General features: G+C 41.5%; 1 long non-coding RNA gene across 1 annotated transcript; it reads left to right on the forward strand.

Annotated features, from left to right (window-relative positions):
* Positions 1–1,274: 1,274 nt before the first annotated feature.
* On the forward strand, positions 1,275–13,840 carry LOC307216001. The gene is made up of 3 exons (XR_013838868.1): positions 1,275–2,068; positions 11,720–11,898; positions 12,919–13,840. It is a non-coding gene; the product is annotated as an uncharacterized lncRNA (long non-coding RNA).
* Positions 13,841–20,580: the final 6,740 nt, after the last annotated feature.

Below are 20,580 nucleotides of genomic sequence, written 5' to 3' on the forward strand. Positions count from 1 at the left end.
ATTGAATTGCACTCTTAAAATAGTTTAAATGTACATCAGCATACATAAAGGAAAAAGCAACCTTTTGGAGCTGGTTGCTCATGTAAGTAATGTGAGTTTTTGCTGCCTAATGAAATGAATGACTTGTAAAGCAAGCTTGCCAGTTGCCTTTATAATTTTGGAAATAATAAATAAAGGATCTACCCATGGCAGTTTAAACTTGATGTGAGTAATGAACTCAAACTTTAAGGTCAGCGGCTAAGGGATGTGGGGTAGGGATTTAGCACCACTTGTTTCTATTTTAACGGTTATTTCAAGTTCCACCCCCCCCCCCAAGGGAAAGAAACACAGAGAAGCTGGTCCTGTCTGGAACATCAGGAGTGAGACATTTGTACATACGGACTGTCAGTATAATTGTCAAGTTAAATGAAGCTGTCCCTGGACTCTGACAGTCTTGTTAGACTGGGCTCCAGAAAAGCACCATGAGCAGACAGCCTGGTGAAATAAATATGAACAGGGAATGGATACTGGGTGAGTGTTGTTTCTAAATAGGCTTTGGCTATAAATAATATGTGCAGAATGGCTTACCCCTTTCTCAGATGGGCAGCAATTGTGGCCCCTTGTGTTTGGCCACCATTCCCTGAGCATACAGGTTTGGGCCGGCCATTTAGGAATTCCCCTGGCCAGCCAGGTTGCAGGGTGGGACTGCCCTCCAAAAAGTCAAATTAAACTGGTCAGAGCCCCTCCTAATGGGCAGTACCTCACTGGCTGATTGGGTATTGATTGCTCCCATGCCCAGTCAGGCAGGGACACATAAAAGCCAAGAGCAGAAGCAGAAAGATAGAACAGCGTGGGACAAGGACCAGTGAGGGACATGTAGCAGGTAGTGGACGGGCAGTGTCTAAGCACCTGGAGAGAAAACAACAGCATCTCGGGACTGCAAGTAAGAATGGTTTCTTATTTCCCCCATTCATGCAGTATGTACATACTGTTTTGGGTAGCTTTGCGGCAAGGCTTTTCACTGCTAATACGCTGTTCGGAACTTTGCTTGCTGAGTGTTATTTTAAAATAGGCTTTGGCTGTAAAGAATATTCACAGAAGAGAAATATGATGCAAGGAGAATTGTCTGGGCAGTTGCATCCTGTCACAGAAAAATTGCTTGCAAAAATGCATAAACTAGACAAAAACTGGTAGAAAAATATGTATGTTAGGGGAAATTGCATACGTTTCCCGTGAATTAAAAAAATGAAATTGGAGAAGCTGAACTTAAGATTGCAAAAATAAACTGGAATTGAGAGATTCACCCATACCTACCCCTCACCAACCCAAAATGTCACCTGGACCTGATTTCCCTCTCAGTGCTGCTTGTTTTACTTTGTTGGTTGCAGAAATCTAGGCACTAGCCACACAAAGGAGAGAGGTACTGATTGGTACACTTCGGAAAGTCCTACAGTTTGCAAAAGTGCAAGAAAAAAACAACAAAAGCCCTTCGAGGGGGGGACCCTCTCCCCCATACAACCAAATGAGGACTGAGCATGCTTAGTGGCCATGGAATTGCTGATCTGCAGTCAGAGTGGGGGGTGGTAACCGAAAAAATTGATAGTGAGAAGTGGGGGGATGGAATGGAGCATCTAGAATTCTGAATGAAAACATTCCACATTGCAGCAGTGTGGCCCACAAGTTCCGTGTCGAAGTACTCTTGCGGCCCACTTAATATGAAAAATTGGACTGCCCTGATCCAGACTAACCGCAAACTATAACCAAGGTTTGTTTGGCTCAGTGTGACATGCAAACTGAGTCACTGTGTCACACATCAGTTCTAGATTTTTTTTAGGGGGTCAGTAATGTCTTAACACTTGTCCAACACTTTGTCCATCATTTTGCTATTCCCAGGAAGGTTTTCTGTCTCTGCCTCAGTTCAGAGGCAAAGACAGAAAAAATGTTGGAGAGATTGCTTTTGCATAATTGACTAAAATAATGTAATTATAAAGTTTTGTTGAGCCTGCCTGTGTTTTTCTAATGATAGCCCAAATCTACGGTGTCAACTGTAAAGCAGTTCATTCAGTGGACATGCTGTGTTACAGCCTAGGTACAGCATTACCTCTGAAAATAATTAGTGTCTGATCTGCAAGACTTACCTTTCTTAACATACTGCATGATTTTCTTGTCCTTGTGTTGAAAAGTATGTTATTTCTTTAGCAGTTCCTAGTGACCTACTAGCTAATAATTTCACATTGCTTTGTTGATGTCAACCTTTTCATAATTGCCAACCAGGGCAGGGGCCATACGCTCCCACTTATGGATGAGATATGCTATGTTTTTACAGCTGGTCTTTCTCTCTCTTTTTTATGACAAATTTTATACTCTGGTTGAATGGTAAATTGTACAGCCTTGGCAATTTACACTAGCAGAGTGATACATGACATGTTTTCAAATCAAAGTTGTTTGCATGCTGTTTCAGAAGAATAAATGCAGCTACATGTCAGCAGTTTTAAATTCTGAATGTGGAAATGGGTTGGTGAAGCAAATAGCAGGAGAGGCAGCTCACACTTCTCTTATACTTGGCTAAGCCTGCAAGAGTCTAAGGCTATGTAATAATTTTGCCATGATTAGCACTCATGAGGCACACCAGCGCTGCAGGCAAAGTGACCATTAGTCACACCACTAAGGACAGCTCCTATCAAACAATGTGAGCCAATGAAGACTGGATGTGAACTGAAGCCTTGTGAGCTTCTGCTTCCAGTCCACCCCAAGCCCCTTTGAAGGATGATAACCCTTAAAGGACCAGCATCCCAGGTTGCAGATGACTCTCAGTGTGACTTCCTGCTTGGCATGCTTCCTGTGCCATTGGATGGTGATTCTTGGGCTCAAGGGAAGATGCTTGTGAGGGTTGTGGCTCCAGTTTTGCTGTTCTGCAGGTTCCTGCCCTTCAGCTGTAGGTGCTGTGGCCTCAAACTCAAATGTCAGGAGCCCAGTAGAAAAGCCTCAAACTCCTTTTGACTATGGAGCCAGAGACCCAGCAGGCTGCCATTCAGTGTTAGGAGCAAGTCCCATTGAACTCAGTACTTCCATGGAAGCATGCATAGGTTGGAGGGTAGGTCCACAACCACATAGTTCTTCAAGCATTTACTAGTTCTACCTGTAAATCTCTTGTAGCCATGGGGCCCTTCCCCACCTTTTGAACAAAATTTGTTTGGTAACAGCATCCGTGAGCAAAATGGTGGCCAAATTTCTTTTTTTAGCCTTTAAGCGTCGCAAGACCATAATTGACTATATTGATATGGGGCTATCTGTTTAGCCCTTTTTAGTGTTGGCTAAGCTCTAAAATCTTTCTGGATGTTTTAACTGTGTATTGATAAACGTATTTGTATTTTTTTTTCCCTGACTGACGGTCGAATAAAAGGTTGTTGATGATGATATTGCTTTATTCATGCCTGCCCGTGTCTGTATTGCCCATTCCTGTTCCTTATAGTCTCACTTTATGCCAGTCCTTCTTCTGAATAAAATGCCACAATTTGTTTTTAGAATGTTAAAAAATCATTCACAATGCACAATTTTTTCTGGATATTGTAAACTTTCTAAATCTACTCCAGTAGTTTATAAAGAAACCAGGGTTCTGCAAATATTGCTTTTAGTAGTGAACGAATAGGTTGGCAGTGATGTTTTTCTTTAACAATCTCTGTATTTTACAGAGATATATTGCTTCTGGGGGAATGCTTCTTGGGGGCTTAAGGTGCAACAATACCTTAAGATCTAACCAGGCCTGAACCTAGCTTTTTTTCAGGATGGAAACTGAGATACTCAAATACTTCATTCTCAGCTCCATGCAGAAAGCTCAGGACACAAACGAAATACAATTACAGTGCAATCCTATTCATGTCTACTCAGAAGTCAGTCCTACTGAGTTCAGTAAGACTCCCAGGGAAGGGTATATAGCAGGGGTCAGCAAACGTTTCAGGAGGGGGCCGATCCACTGTCCCTCACACCTTATGGGGGGCTGGACCCAGTCTCTCCTGAAAGCACCCCCCTCCCAAAAGGACCCCTACCTCCACTCACGCCACCATCGGCTTATCTTTTTTTTAAAAAAAATAATTTAATTTTTTTTATTAAGTACAAATTAGAAAACATACATATTCACAACAAAAGAAAATACAAAAGAAAAAGAAAATACATCTAACCAAGGGAAAAAAATTATAGAATATTTTTTCTCTTTTCATATTTACAGTTATTTATACCTCTATAAAATTCTATTCACAATAAAGCAGTGAAATGAAAGATATAATAATAATAATAATAATAATAATTTATTATTTGTACCCCGCCCATCTGGCTGGGTCTCCCCAGCCACTCTGGGCGGCTTCCATAAAAACCAAAAATACACTAAAATATCACAGATTAAAAACTTCCCTGAACAGGGCTGCCTTAAGATGTCTTCTGAATGTCAGGTAGTTATTTATTGCTTTGACATCTGATGGGAGGGCGTTCCACAGGGCAGGCGCCACGACCGAGAAGGCCCTCTGCCTGGTTCCCTGTAGCTTTGCTTCTCGCAATGAGGGAACCGCCAGAAGGCCCTCGGCACTGGACCTCAGCGTCCGGGCAGAACGATGGAGGTGGAGACGCTCCTTCAGGTATACTGGGCCGATATCAGAAAAAAGAAAAAAGAACAAAGAACGAATAAAGAAGTAAAAGAAAAAGATCATAAGTGAAAAATTTTAAAAGTAGATAAGTACTCACAATACATAGCCGTTTCCCAACTATATATATATTCAATTGTATAATTCCATCTTGTCCTTAAATACCTTAAATCTACCTTAAATAAATTGTTGTTGTTGTTTTTTAAAAAAGACTTCCACCGTTTACCTCATGCGTTTTTAATAATCTGTTCGTCAGAACCTCTGTTCTTCATATTTTCCCTTTGGATTTCCTTAATGTCTCACTTTGTATTTTTTATATTATGCACAAGATTATTCTAAACACAACCAGATTTTTGTAGTCGAGCCCTGGTTTTGTAAATAATCATTTAAGAACTCCCACTGCTTCATAACCACAGTTTTGGATTTTCTCCTTATTATATCTGTCAGTTTTGCTAGTTCCAGGTACTCGCAAAGTTTCCCCAACCATTCTCTTTTTGTTGGGATGCTGTCTTCTTTCCAGTAGCTAGCAATCAAAATTCTTGCTGCTGTTGTCGTGTATAAAAATAAGTTAGTTTTATCTTTTGGGATATCTTTATCTAGAATTCCTAATAGATATGCCTCTGCCTTTTTTGTGTGTGATGTCCTTATCAATTTTTTTATTTCGTCGTGGATCATGTCCTGTTGGCGTATCTTCATCAGTGTCATTGTTGTCCTCTGCCTCGGCCAGTGGTCTGTGGGGTGCAGAGCCCAGGCTGCTGGCCTGGGCAGCGAAGGCAGCCTCCCCGCCACTGCTTCCTTCCGCTTGGCTCTTGGCCATATGTGGCCACCTCAGCGGGAAGGAAGGGGCATCACCCAGAGGCATCTGCGGCTTAGGAATGCCTGCAGGAGCTTCCTGCAGCCAATCCGAAGCCATGCCAGCATCGCGGAAGTCAATCCCCGCGCAGTGAGGCCTCCGCACTGCTCCAGTTTAGCACGGGGACTGACCGAGCGGGCGGCAGGGTTTGCAAGGTTTGCGGGCCAGATTACAGAGCCTGGTGGGCAGCATCCGCCCCCCCCCCGGGCCTTAGTTTGGTGTATAGTATTGCATCCATAATTATGGTTGCCATCTTCTATATAGTTGTCTGGGAACAAGTCCCATTGCAGTTACTTCTTAGCAGACCTGTGTAGGATTGTACTGCAAATGAGCAGTGTTTTGACAAAATGGAACTGTTTTGTTAGATCAGATTATCCACTGCCTGTCATATTGTCAGTTCTGCACTGAATTTCTTACCATTTTAGTTGTAAAGGAGTCTAGTCAACTTCGCAGCCTGAAATCTACCCAAACACGTTACTGAAGAGTGTAAGAGATTCATAGTTCATTTGAAATGCATGCTTTTGATTTATGCTTCTTTTCTTGTTTCATCTGACCTCAGGAATCTTACATTTTATTGAAATACTATTTTCAGTTTAACATATTTGGTAATAATAGACTAGAGGTCGGCTACCTTGTATTTCTCTGTTAGTGACACTCTGAATCTAATTAACTGTTCATTTGAAATGTATTTGCATTTTCAGATGATACGCTTTGAAAAGACAGAATCTTATTCTCCCACATCTGTAGCAAGATCTTAGCCTTAACAACTTTTGCTTCATAGAAAATAGCCTTAAGATAAATTGCAGCAATTTCCCTCAAGGTCATCAATCGAGTAGCAATGGCTGTTAGCAGAAGTTTTCTGGGGATTGATGAGTATGTCGGAGGAGTTGGTACCTTAGTCCACATCTCATTGTGAATATCCAAAAAATGTTAAGGCACTGTTTTTTTGTAAGCAAAAATCTACAGACAAATGAATAGGTAGCTCAACCTTGCAGAATTTTAACCCACCAAGCAAAATGCAGCCTCTGAATATGTGAGCTATGTATCCATCAGACGCGTCAGAGGCTCAATAAAACTCTGATCCCCTTTGCCAGCACAAAGACATTTTCTTGTACTTGTTTATAAAGATGTACATCAGCAATAGGAGATGCTTAGCCCTTTACATGTTGCTGAACTCCAACATCCTTCAGCCCAGTCAGTATCATCAATAGTCTGGGTTAATGGGAGAGAGGTTTCCTGACCTCACTTTTCAGTTTTCAGGAATTTTCCATTTTCCTGATCCTCTGGTCATGGTTTGGTTTGCTCTCAGTTTTGCCAGAATTTTCAGTTTTTGTGACCTGCAGGTCAAGGGTTTTCTTTCTTTCTTTCTTTCTTTCTTTCTTTCTTTCTTTCTTTCTTTCTTTCTTTCTTTTGGAATTTCCCTTTTTCTTACCCCACCAGTCACCATTTTGTTCATTTTTCACATATTTTGGAATTTTCCATTTCCATTTGTTTGCTTCTCAGATGTTCTTTGAATTTTCAGTCTCCCATTTTGTGGAATTTTGGGTATTCCTGACCCTCCAGTCACAGTTGTTTCCTGTTTTCACCTTTTTCTGAATTGTCCTTTTCCCTGAAACACCAGTCACAGTTTTGTTTGCTTTTTACATTTCTCAGAATTTTTGGTTTTTCTGAACTGCCAGTCACACACTCCTGCATTTTTCACATTTGCGTCAGTGAACTGAGCTAGGTATACCTGTAGACATAGTTCCAGTTCAGTATCTAAAGTGTATATGGAATCTATAACTTTTCTTCAGAGATTAAAGGGAAGAAATGTGCCAATTGAATTCTTATAGAACTGAAAATATGCATAGCTTTAATTAAGAACTACACTACCTTTCCATAGTTGTTCAGGTAGAGTTGGAACAGGGGCTCATTTAGTTCAGTATTGTCTACACTGTTTGGTAGTAGCTGTGTAGGGTTTCGGACAGGGAGCATTCTGACCCCGACCTGGAGAGTTGGGGACCTTCTGCATGCCAGGCAGTAGCTCTTCTCCCTCAAAGTATGCTTAAAAATGTGCATACAGACCTGATAAACTAAAAAAAAACCCTTCAAAAACTTAGTTGATAAATAGAACAAGTTTTCCCATCCAATCTATCCAACTCCCTTTTGTAAGCTAGGGTTGCCGTTTGTTCAGAGTTTCCCAGACATAGCTGGTATTCAGTGTCCAGGCAGAGATTGCTCAAATGTCTGGGAAACTCTGGACATATGGCAGCTCATGTCAGAATTGTAGATTTTCATTAATAATAATAATAATAATAATAATAATAATTTTTATTTATACCCCGCCCTCCCCAGCAAGGCCGGGCTCAGGGCGGCTAACAAGCAATAATAAAAACAAGTTGAATGAATACAACTTAAAAACAAGATTAAAATACAACATTAAAATATTGAAAGATTAAAATATTAAAATGCAGTCTCATCACAGGAGGAGAAAGGAATAAGAGAAAAGAAAGAGGGGGAGGGAATCAAATTGGCTCCAAGCCAAAGGCCAGGTGGAACAACTCTGTCTTACAGGCCCTGTGGAAATTAAATAAAATTAAAAATAGCTCACATTGTTGTTGCTGTTGTTTTTCAAAAAGCTCACCAACTTTCCCAAAAAAAGTCAACAACTTTTGTGTCCAGATTTTCACTTTTTGAAATATGGCAACCGTATGTAAGCAAAAGGGCTCTAGTGCATAAATATCTAAAGACTGGATAGGACAAGCATAGACCCACCTCGTGGGTTAGGTTGTTTTATAGAAATGTTCTTTGCATATCATAATATACCTTGATTATTATTTTTTAAAGGGATTTCTGAAGCAGGTCCCTTTGAAGGTGGAGCAAACAGGCTCTTTTGGGGAGAAACTATTCGGGAGAGTCATTTTAACGATCAATGCAACAACCATCCAGGTTGTGACAGACTCAAAGTGCATTGCATCTGCCTTTAAAAATGCAACTCACATCAGCAATCCTGATTTTGTGCATTCATTGCCTAGTTAAATGACTAGAAAAGCTAAATGACAGCTGCTCACGCTACTGAGTTTGTTACTTTCTTTGAGATTCATGATCCCATAGGTATAGCATCAGGCCTGCCATTCTCTACAACACATGTTTTTCTCTGTGTACTTAGGAGTATGATTAAAAGTCTATTTGTAAATACATGCAAAGCAGGCTTTCATTAGTATTTGGGGGATTTTTAGAACATCTTGACACATATTCTGTTATTCGCTTTGTGTAATTGTCAGTACATACCTGTCAACATATGGAAATCCAGGCAAACTAAATTGCAGCTTTTCACCTGGATTGAAAAATCCCTCAGCCCCAGCGTTTCATAACTCCCTCTGCTATGGGGAAACATGCTTTGGAATCCTAAAAAAGACAAACACAACTGGGTGTGGTATTCAATATTTGCATTTCTTCTAACTGTATCCTTCAGCATGTTTTTTTTCTGGGGGGACGCATACCCCTAAACATTTTGTGAATCTAAGTTTGGCCTCATTGAGGGGCAGTATTTCAATAGGAGTAGGAAAATGAGAGTACCCCTAAACATTTTTTAAAGAAAAAAAGCACTGTAGACACACACACACATACATACACACACGATGCAGCAATATATAAATGCTTTTATAAATAAACAATTTTTGTCCTTGTGTTCACAATCTGGATTTATTTCTTTTTAAAAGCTCTCTGGTTTTGTGGTGTTTGATTCTAGATTTTTGGCAGTGTGAGTTTCGGTGCAGGCTTTTTCGGCAGAGAGGAGGAATTGAAGAGATTGGGGAGAAGACTTTGGATGCCACAATCTGAAGTGTGATAGGGAGAGGGAGGTATGGCTGTGAGGGGTGAGATACCTGATGTCCTCCCTTCTGGTTTCATTCCCAACCAGGAGTAACCTGGTTACTATAGCAGTATCTCTCTGCCTTGTATTTTTGCTGCTTAATGCTGGACTGCTTAATTATAAGTTTATTCCATTGCAAGATTTAATGACCAGCTAGAAGATGGAGTTTATCATAATTTTATTCCTCTGTTTTGCCCTTTGTCTGAGGAGCGGATGGCTCATGTGTTACAAATACATTGGGGAAGGCAGAATCTGCTTGAATAGCAACATGAAAGAGAAATTATTTGTAGTACTTTACTTTGCAGATCCTGTATAATAAAATCCACCGATCTGGGCACTGCCATCCAGATATTTTGTCAACAGTAGAAAGTGATAAATTCATCAAATGAATTATTCACTATAAATTTATTTTACACAGCTCTGTTAAATATATAGCTTCCCACCCCTCCACTTTTATTAACTTCTTTACAGCTGCCGTGTTCAAAATGCCAGCGACTGGCACACAATAAATATTAATGGTCCATAAATTAAGGCATTACTCTTCCTGACATCCCACCATTTTTTCAGGGTCCGGTAGAAAAGACACAGGAGGCTGCTTATCAAACAAGATCAACCTAGAAATAAAGAGAGAGGAGGCATTTTAAAACATTTGATGTATCAAGATTTAAGAATAAGTGTGGAATAGCACGTTTGTGTACCATATTTCCACAAATGTTAAAAATGAAAGCATTTGCTATTTTAATGTATAACTTCATTTAGAGGATGTACATTTATCAGTCAGAACTAAAATAAAAACCAGTCAGATACATTAAACAATAAAGTGCATCAACACTAATTCAGCCCTTGCAGTTTAAGTTAAGAGGTGATCTTTGAATGTCATATTACGTTGGCATCATCATGATGGCACTAGAATCCGTGGGGCACGTTGGACAAATTCATACTGCCAATGCCACTTCAAGTTTCTGAGGGATGAAGTTAGCATGGGGAAGATCTGCGGTGTGGACTCTTTCTATATGCCCTGTGGCATCTTGTATTATCCCAGGATCGCAGGAAGAAGGAGCACTGCCACGGCTCTCAAATGTAAGATGAAAGCCCTTTGTTGCACACGAAATAAATATTCTGATAGACTCACTAACCTATTTGGTGTTATTACCTAGAGGTAGCTTTAGCTTGTGCCTAAAGGGGAGTAAGTGAGGAAAACAAAGGTATAGCATTCACTGTTAAGGTCAGATGTTTTAATGAAATCAGTTGAATTCATGCACATTTAACAGTCACAGCGATGAAGCCCAAGTGCATTGTGTATAGCAGTAAAATTGAAGGTGAGAATGCGTGTAATGAGTGTCTTAATGCAAACCAGGCCCCTTTTGAAGGACAGAACCCTGAGGCTTCCCTTACTTTGGTTGTCCGCACAGACTTAGTGCTTACCTGCCCCACGCCTGCGTTCCTTTGGGAAGAAGATGCGTCTCTGGCTGATCACTTTCCTTCCTTGGTTATATCTGTTGCTGTTCATCTTGCCTAGAGCAGCAGATGGGATAGTTGCCAATATGTGCACTTGACAAGCAACTAACTTTCATCCATCAGATAATTAGGAAAATATTGTATTTGTTTAAAAACCAATGAAAAATAAGGAAAGCTTTTCTTTAAAAAGTGACACACACACACACTGCCTCAAAACAATTTAATCTCCCATTTTGAACTTGGGTTTAAATTTCAATCCTGCATTTCAGAATTAAAGGCCAAATTTTATCAGAAAAATCCAAATTGTGAAATCTGAAACATTGTCCTTTTGTGTAATCCTCCTAGCTGCTTCCTGCCACAGTGGACAGCAATATAAACAAGGTCTCATTTCCTGTACTCTTCACTTCTGCCTCCTCATTCTACGAACACCACCCCAGTCAGGTGGACAGGTGAAAGGCAGCAGCAATTTCCACTCCATCTTGTGTTTGTCGCACGGTTTCCATTCTTCCACATTTCAGTTTCTGTTAACACCTACGTTATTTGTCTTGCTATCCACGGAACTAATGTAATTAATTATGTGGTTAATTTCAGTGCATGCCAATGTCAAAACCAATTCAGAAAACAGTGTAATTATTTATATAACAGTTGCAGACTGAAAAACAATGATAGCGATACCTCTCATATTCTCTTGCATAATTTCCATTCCTGACCTCAGACAAACATGCAAATTGAAGCAATTTACACTCTCATTTCCATTTCCAATAGAATTCTCTGACAACCCACAGAGACATAATAAGGCTTTCTTTCTTTTGCATTTCCAAATCCATCGCTCTATGCACGGGCTCTGTCTAAACGAGATCTTGCAAAGGTTTAAGCTAGTTGATCCAATACTATTTCTATGAGGAGAAAAATTAAAATATTTCATGTATTTGTTGAAAACAGGTGTGTTCCTTCTTAATGAAAGCATTTTTGTCATGTGAAGAGGCCAAGGAAGAGAGTACAAATTTCTCTGTATGTCCACAATGGGAAGCATTCTGCACTGGCTAGAGCTATAGTTTTGAGTTATGAGAAGAGATGAACATTAATAAACTGGGAGGAGGTCAAGGCACCCAGTGTACAAGGTATATTTCTATTCTGCCAGCGTTTGTCACCAGATGCTAGCCCTCAAATAAATCTTGCTTTGAGAAATGGTTGTTAAGACTTGCTTAGATCCGACAGCTGTAAATGTCCCTTGTGAACTATGAAAAAGCAATCTCAATCCAGCTGCTAGTGTTTAGGGCAACACAAAATGAAAAGTGCTGTAAATGACACCATCCCCCCCCCCAATAGGTTTGACAAACAGTAGGGTTGAGCTGGCAAATGATAGGGGCTTTTTGTTATTGAATTGCCAGTAGCAAATGCTGTTTTTTTTTTATTGGTGTAGGTTAAACATAAGATTAGCAGCAGTGACATGGAATTATGTACACAGATCAGTAATTATCCACATCTCCCCAGAATACTAAACTCCCTTTCTTAGGGTGCCTGCAGACTGTCAGTGTTTAGTTAGAGGGATTCAAGCACAAACTGGGAAATTTAGGCTCTCACCATTAAGGTGGATTTAAAGTGCCCTGAAATTGCAGCACAATAAATCAACTTTACAAAACAAATGGACTTTTTGCGTTTAGGAAAGTGATGGGGAAATGCATTGAGAAGTGTGGAATGAACAAGATTAATGTGATGATGTATAAATACCCTGCAAGCAAATGAGGATGAATACATGATGAATACTCACTGTCATAGAGCCTCCACACAAACAAATCGGAACAAATGATTCATAAAGAAAAGCTTTAATCTAACTTCTGTGTAAGGAAATCAGGATGTGTGCTCAATAAAGAGGTCATCTGGAGAAGCCCTTAGTAGCCAGTGGATGCAGATGGAGATGTAACTCTCCTCCTCCTCCTCCATCCAAATTCATCAAGTGCTATAGACTGTTTAACAGCAGGAATTCAAAATATAAATCTGAAGGTGCTCTAAGATGTCATGCTTTTCCTGCACTGTTACAATATTGTGGTTTTGTCGTCGCTGCAGTGCATAGTATAGTATTTCACCCTGAAAATATGGCTTCTGCAAGTGATTTTCAAATTCCCTCCTTATATTTGTAGGCTGCAACCCTGACCCCATTTACAGTGGAACCTCGGGTTATGTACTGTCCTCCTTACGAACTTTTCGGGTAACGAGCTAACCTGGAAGTAGATGCTCCTTGTTGCAAAGTTTGCCCCAGGATGCAAGCGGAAGTCACGTTGCACGACGGCAGTGGGAGGCCCCATTAGCGAAAGCACGCCTCATGTTAAGAATGGTTTCAGGTTAAGAACGGACATTCGGAACAAATTACGGTAAGTTCGTAACCGGAGGTACCACTGTACCTGGGAGGAAGCCCCATTGTACTCAATAGAACAGGAGGATGTATAGGGTTCCCCATTGGACTAGCTGGTCAGAGGTGGCATGCCAGCAGTAGCTTTTGCCCATAAGGTAGGCTTGCCATATGTCTGGAATTTCCTGGACATACCATCTCGGCAGTGCCGTTTTTGCCACTTTTCCATAAAAAAAAAGCTCAACAACTCTTTTCTGTCCGGATTTTCACTGTTTGAAATATGGCAACCCTACCATAAGGCTGATTGCAGCATGTCAACAATTAGACACAGAGATAAGGGTCCAGCCTCCCCTCTCTCCACACTATGGTCCCTGTGGAAATCTCTGCCCCACCCCTATATCTACGATTGCATCTTTGAAAAAGAATCCTGTGATGTGGCTGTAAGTCCCACAACCAATGCAACATGCAGTTAGTTACATAAGCACCTCTATAGGAAGGAATTGACTAGATCAGATAGGTGCTGGCACATATTCCTACATTGCAGGGGGCTGGACTAGATGACCCTCACGGTCCCTTCGAACTCTACAGTTCTATGATGTAATGCTGATAATGCTTCTTTGAAGGATTTGATGTGGGTGTTCCTTATGCTGCATTTTCCTTCTGGTCAGAAATTATTTTTCATATTACCTTTGTTTTGGAAAACTCTCGATATTTGCAGAGGGATTAACAGATGGACAACAAAGGTGGATCCTATTAAGCCCTTATGGTTGCAAAAAATACTTCAAAGGCTGGAAGGATAAAAATCACATCATCCACCACTTGGTGGTCTGAAGTTTTCACTGCCTTTTCTATGTTTGAACATGTACCAGTTTTGTTTGGATATCTGTTTGGACATATGGACTGCTTATATATGGTAAATACATAGGTTTAAGTCAGAATTTATAGATCATTTTTATGTTTAAGATGAGCTGGTGGTGTTTTGTTGTTGTTGTTGTTGTTAGATGTTACATGTACTTAAGCATGCAAGAGCATCTCTTTGAAGAGACAGGGCTGCTTGTGAACATTTTCCAGACAGAACTCTGTTTTGATTTTGGATGCTTTCAATAGAAAAGTTTTTCTTAAAAGCCCAAAGAATGCTATTGTTGCATCAGTCTGTGGGAATCATCTTCTCAGCTAGAAGCCTGATAATTTGGGACAGTGCAATGGCAACTTATTAATGGCAACAGTCCAATTTCCCCTTTTACTTAGCCAAACTGTTCTCCCAGCTAGAACCGTTGCAAGTGTGGTAAAGCAAGATAGGGTGTCAGGGACTGGCAGTGCTCTGGCAGAGGCAAGGGGACTGGATACTGACCCAGAAGAGGGGAACAGTGATTTATGGGGTTTTGTGCCACCCATGAGACAGGAGCCCGGATGGGGGGCGGAGAGGAAGGGTCGGAGCAGTCAGAGACAAAGGTGGGAGCACAAGACAGGTTAGAAGTGGGGGAAGAGACTGTTCAGGTGAGTGGTAGGCTGACTGAAACCTTGCCATCCCCTGTCCCACTGTCTCCTAGATTTGGGAGGGGCTTGAAGAGGGAAGAGCAGCAACATTTTCTAAGCAGGAGAAGTCTCAGGTTGCATGTGTGCTCTCTGACAGATGAGGGTACGTAAGCCAGAGAGGGGGGCATTGTGCCACTGTTGCTTCAGCTGCTCCATGGGGCATGAACCTGGAAGAGTTAAGGCCAGCTAAGAGAACTCTCTCCTTCATGGATCACTAAGATCATGGCCACTGGTCCCATCACCTCCTGGCAAATAGAAGGGGAAGAAATGGAGGCAGTGAGAGATTTTACTTTCTTGGGCTCCATGATCACTGCAGATGGTGACAGCAGTCATGAAATTAAAAGAGGCCTGCTTTTTTGGAGAAAACCAATGACAAACCTAGACAACATCTTAAAAAGCAGAGATATCACCTTGCCAACAAAGGTCCATATAGTTAAAGCTATGGTTTTCCCAGTAGTGATGTATGGAAGTGAAAGCTGGACTCAGAAGGCTGATCACCGAAGAACTGATGCTTTTGAATTATGGTGCTGGAGGAGACTCTTGAGAGTCCCATGGACTGCAAGAAGATCAAACCTATCCATTCTTAAGGAAATGGTGCTCACTGAGTGCTCACTGGAAGGACAGATCCTGAAGCTGAGACTCCAATACTTTGGCCACCTCATGAGAAGAGAAGACTCCCTGGAAAAGACCCTGATGTTGGGAAAGATGGAGGGCACAAGGAGAAGGGGACGACAGAGGACGAGATGGTTGGACAGTGTTCTCGAAGCTACGAACATGAGTTTGACCAAACTGTGGGAGGCAGTGGAAGACAGGAGTGCCTGGTGTGCTCTGGTCCATGGCGTCACAAAGAGTCGGATATGACTAAACGACTAAACAACAACAAAGAGACCTCTAGGAGTGTGTGAGTGCTTTGGTTGCAGCTTAGGAGCAGCTGTAAGTGTGTGCATTTGTCAATAAAGAATTAACTATCCAAAATTTGCCTTCCTTGGCTGGGTGGAAGCAGGAGATGGGGTTGGAAGCAGGGATTCAATTGTGTTTGATTTCACATGGTTTGTTATTTTCGCACATTTTGCTCTTACCAATCTCAATTGATATAAGCTGCTTCTGGATGTCAGATGCTATTTCCCAGCTTTTGCTTGAAAGGGGATATTGCAGAACAGCAGGCTTTAAGCAAATTAGCCGTCCACTGTTCCTTTCACTCTCTGGCTTTCTGAATTAGTGTAAAGAAAAAGGAAGAGCTAGTCCAAGCCAATTTTCTAATTTCCCAACTATTGCCCAAAACTGCACAGGATGGTTGATATGCTGGAGGAGTCTGGTCTCCAGAGGGAGCTCTATGGCCTGTAGTTCTGCCAGAAGATCTAGAAAACTCTGAGGGGTGCTAGGGAAACAAACTAGGATACCAGGATTATTTGTGGCAGGGGTCAGCAGCATGGTGCCTGTGGGTCCAAATGTGTCTATGGTGGCTTTCCATGGTGCCCACAGGGTCCATTCTGCTTTCCCCACTGAAATTAGGCTTGAAAGTAGCATTCTGTTATAGCCAATAGAAGATGTTTCAATGTGTGCTTCGTTGTGGTGTGTGCTTCTCATGACAATCTCTCCCTTTTGCAAATATGCCCACAAGTGGTTGGTGAACCCTGGATTATGGGAAGCTATTATTGTTAAACTATTATAAAACCTGTGTATAGTGTTCCTTTGCTAAGTTTCAAATACATATACCTACAGGCTAATTCTGGAAGTAAATAACCACAAGCATCAGTCTTAGTAATGTGTAGCATCTTGTTCTACGTTGTTGTTCCTGTTGTTAAAACACGTTTTTGTTGTATTCTGCCCCTAAACTGACTTCCACTGTAGAACAACCCTGAAGACTAGACAGGATTTTGTTGTTGAAGATGTCAGTATTGGGTACATATATAATTCCATGGGCAGCTTTTGATAGACAAGGGAGGTGTCATTTGATTAAAAATAATCAACAGAACCAGAGTTCAATGGCGTCATTCCCTTCAGAGAGCAAGCGGGGGGGGGGGGGAGGAGTTGGGGAGCTAGAGGTCTTCAAAGACCCAGTACTTTTGGTTGGTGGACATCATGACAATTGGAACTAGATCAAGTTAGGTATCTTTTCATTCACAAATGTAATTTGTGATATAATTGAGCAAGAGCAATTATATAACAATTATATATATTCAAGAAATATGTACAAAACCCAATGCTTGAAATACATCTACAATGCTGCTGCTATTATATTTATCTATGAATATTATTTATTTTTATTATTTATTATTACATTTGTATACCACCATATACTCCTAGATCTCAGGGCAGTTCACTACATAAAATTACAATATGAAAAACACAAAACACATAATAAAAATAAGAGCAAAGACAAATAATCCCTCCCTTGCAGGACAAGGCATCAGACTTCCCATACCCCAACCCATATAAATAAGAGACCAATAAGACTGGGTTTTGTATTGAATACAGATGAGAGGTTTGGCTTGAGCATGGGGCAATCTAAATACTTCCGGCCCAGCCACCGGAAGTGACACGTGGTCAATCCAGGGGATTCCTAAGACCTACATCGCAGGGACCTCCTTCTGGGGGAGTGCCTTCGGCTCTGGCCCCCCTGGGCACACGGACATGGCCATTCCCCCCAGATCTCTTTAACGGAATACCCCGGCGTTTGGAGAGGCAGGCAGGGACTACAACCTCCCCTCCATCCAAAACAAGGGATTCCCCCTATGCTCAACCAGTTGTGATGAATTGCTATGAAGTAGGCAAAACCACTGGGTAAGAGCCAGTTATCCTGGTGGGCAAATTCCTACCCGGCCCCATAAAGAACGGCGACCACTGTAGCCACAGCAAAGTCATTGCCTATCAGGATAAACCATGGGTGGGTGGGTGGGTGGGTGGGTGGAGGAAAACCCGGCGCAGGAACAAACAGGCTGTGTCCCAGGTGTGGGCTGCTTAAATGGGCAGGGGGTAGATAAGAGGGAAGCCCACCGTCGGCTCCACGGGCTCTGCCCACATTCCAGTCTGCATCCCCATTTGCCAATGCAGGGTGAAGGCTAAGATCCAGCTCCTGATAGGCAGCGGGGGCACATGCCCCCTCCACCTATTAGGAAGGGCACTGCCATTTGAATTCCACCATTGGGGCCCCAGTAAAACCTCTTCTGTCCGGCAATGCTGCCACACCAGGATTGGTGAGCGGACTTCCATAACACATTTAAAAGTGTGTCAGGTGTCAGTCAGCCAAAGGCCTGGTTAAAGAGGAACGTTTTTGCCTGGTGCCTAAAGCTAACTTCCTTTGAGGCATCCCAAAGTGATTTTTATGTATAGGTATATCATATGTCTTACATACAGTTGGTTCATTATAATGAAAAAGCATGGAAATCTGGGAGCACAGTAGCTTTTCATGAATTGAGCAGTAGGAACATACCTCTGAGGAATAGGAAATGTTTTGATTCACTAGCGGCAATAAGAAAGATTTTTTTTTTTTACAGTAGTTTTGGACAGTCTTGCAGAAAGCACTAAAACATCTGCATCTGGGGGAGGGGAACCGTCTCTGTGGCACTGATGACATGCAAGATAATTTTAGAACTTGTCTCCACATGGAAACGATGAAAAAACTCAGCTGAACCGTGCAAGGCAGTAGCTTCATTACACTCTGCAATGATTTTTTTTTATTTCCCCGCCCCCCCTTGCAAGGTATTCCAGCACTTCATTCTTCTTTGTGATATTATGAGACAGTAGCTCTTTTCTGCGACGACATTAGAGGCATTTGTGGAGTCAGTGGCTTTCAAATTGGGCAGGAGGAGTATCCTGAAGTCTCTCCTTTCTGCTAATGTGACTTCAGCATAGGTACTGCATTTCCTCTGCAACCTTGTAATGAAGTGCAAGGCTGAATATTGACAGGTGAAAATAATATTCTGGTTTGTTGAGAGCTTGCACCTCCGTCACCTCAGTGACTGCTATACTGAATGCCATTTCCTGGTGGCAACAAATATCGTTTGTGTTTGCCTACTTAGTAAAACCGTGAAAACCATGTATTAGTCTAGTTATCATATGTTGCTTCATCAAAGCTAAGCAATCATCATGGGATGAGAGTGAACCTGTACTTTCCCCAATATTCCTCATGTAAGTTTAACACTATGATGAGATCTAGACAGGATTACAAGCTGTGCAAACAATGACAGATCTGCACTTTGATGATATTCCTATTGCTATCACTTTATTCTTTGCATTGGAGCAAAGCTTAGGAGCATCAGATATTGCTTTATACTGAGTCAGATCATTAGTCTATACCATAGTTATGCAGGGAGATTTATGACTACTCTCATCATGTTCTGTTTTCCTTATTGCACAGGAAGCTGCCCTAAAGTCAGTCTAAACTAGATGAACCAATCTAGTGCAACAGCCAACACTCTGGCCCCTTAGGGCTTTAGGCAGGGGTCTTTCTTATCCCTACCTGGAGAAGGCAGGGACTGAATCTGAGATGTTCTGAGCGCAAAGCGTATGCTGTACTTTCAGTAGAGTGGTGATCCTTCTCCGACATAGTCATGAAGTTGGGATAAGTGTTGAATTCTGAAGTCTTCAATGAGTTACAACCCAAACATTTCCATTTGACTGACATCTTTAGTTATCTTATCACTGAAGACTGTGTATGGTGTGATTTTAATTATTTCTAAGTTACAGTATTTAAGTGGGTAGCTACTTGAGGCTAATATTCACACTGCGGATCTCCTGACATCTGTTTTTCTGTTAAAAGCAGCAGGAGGGCACCATGATCCATCAGAGCTCTCTGGGATATGGGATGGTTGCCCTCTGGTTTCTGTTGGTAACCATTCCCTCTCTGTGCCATTCGTGCTTTTTGCCTGTCAGTCGTTTCTCTAATGGACGAACAGCACTGAAGGGTTAGCAGCCCTGGCTTAAGGAGAGAAAGCATCAGAGACCCATGGAGAATAATGTAGAACAAAAAGGAGATTTGAAAAGGCTATTTAAAACAGAGACTTCTCAATGTCCAGGCAGAGATATGAAAAATCAGACAGTCCTTATGGTATCGTGGACCCAAGTTGTTAAGGGATGTTTAAATTAATATTAGAACCTTCAACTTGCCCATGTAACATATGGACAGCCAGTACAAGTTTTTAAACACTGAGGTTACATACGAGTAGTTTTCTGCCCTGCCAACAATCTAGCTGCAGCATTTTGTATCAGTTGGTGTTTCTAGACTAGGCCCAAGGGTTGGACAGAGATAGAGGTAATTGCAACAGTCAAGTCTTGAGGTTACCAACGAAGGAATCACCTTATGTAGAACAATGGCCTTTAATGAAATTGCATGAGAATATTTTGATCACATCCTAACTTTCCTAGTGTCTGCAGGTGGCCAGATGACACAAGATCTTGTCCAGTTTATATAAGTATCACTTGTTGATTTTTGGAGAACTGAGGAGCAGCTGGTCCTTCTCCCCCCAAAAAAATACTGTTTCAGCTTGAGGGGGCAATGCAGAAATGCTACATATAAGGAATTGAGAATCATTTTGGTGTGGAATTGACTTCCACGGAGCTAGGAGTCCATTTGTTAGCTGAGACTTTTTCAGTGAAACTGAGAACTTATGAATTAATGGGTTGTAAGATGAAGACACATGGAACAAGTAATTGAAGTGAGCAGTAATACAGAATGGGCTGGGTCACCAGAGCACTTCTAGCTATTATTCCAGGCAGAGTTGCTCAATAAAGGAGAGAGAAGAAAATGTATGTTCTCTTGCTACAGCCTTGTGGTGTTTTCTTCCCATCATTAGGAAATATAAAAGGTTTCTATCCTTTAATGAATTTTTCTGCATACTTACGGCTTCACAGAAGTGATACATTTGATTTAGGCTTGCCTCAGACAGCATCATTTTGTGCAGAGTAGTTTTGTAAT

The sequence above is a fragment of the Podarcis cretensis genome (assembly GCF_951804945.1).
Source record: "Podarcis cretensis genome assembly, chromosome: 5".
NCBI lineage: Eukaryota > Metazoa > Chordata > Lepidosauria > Squamata > Lacertidae > Podarcis > Podarcis cretensis.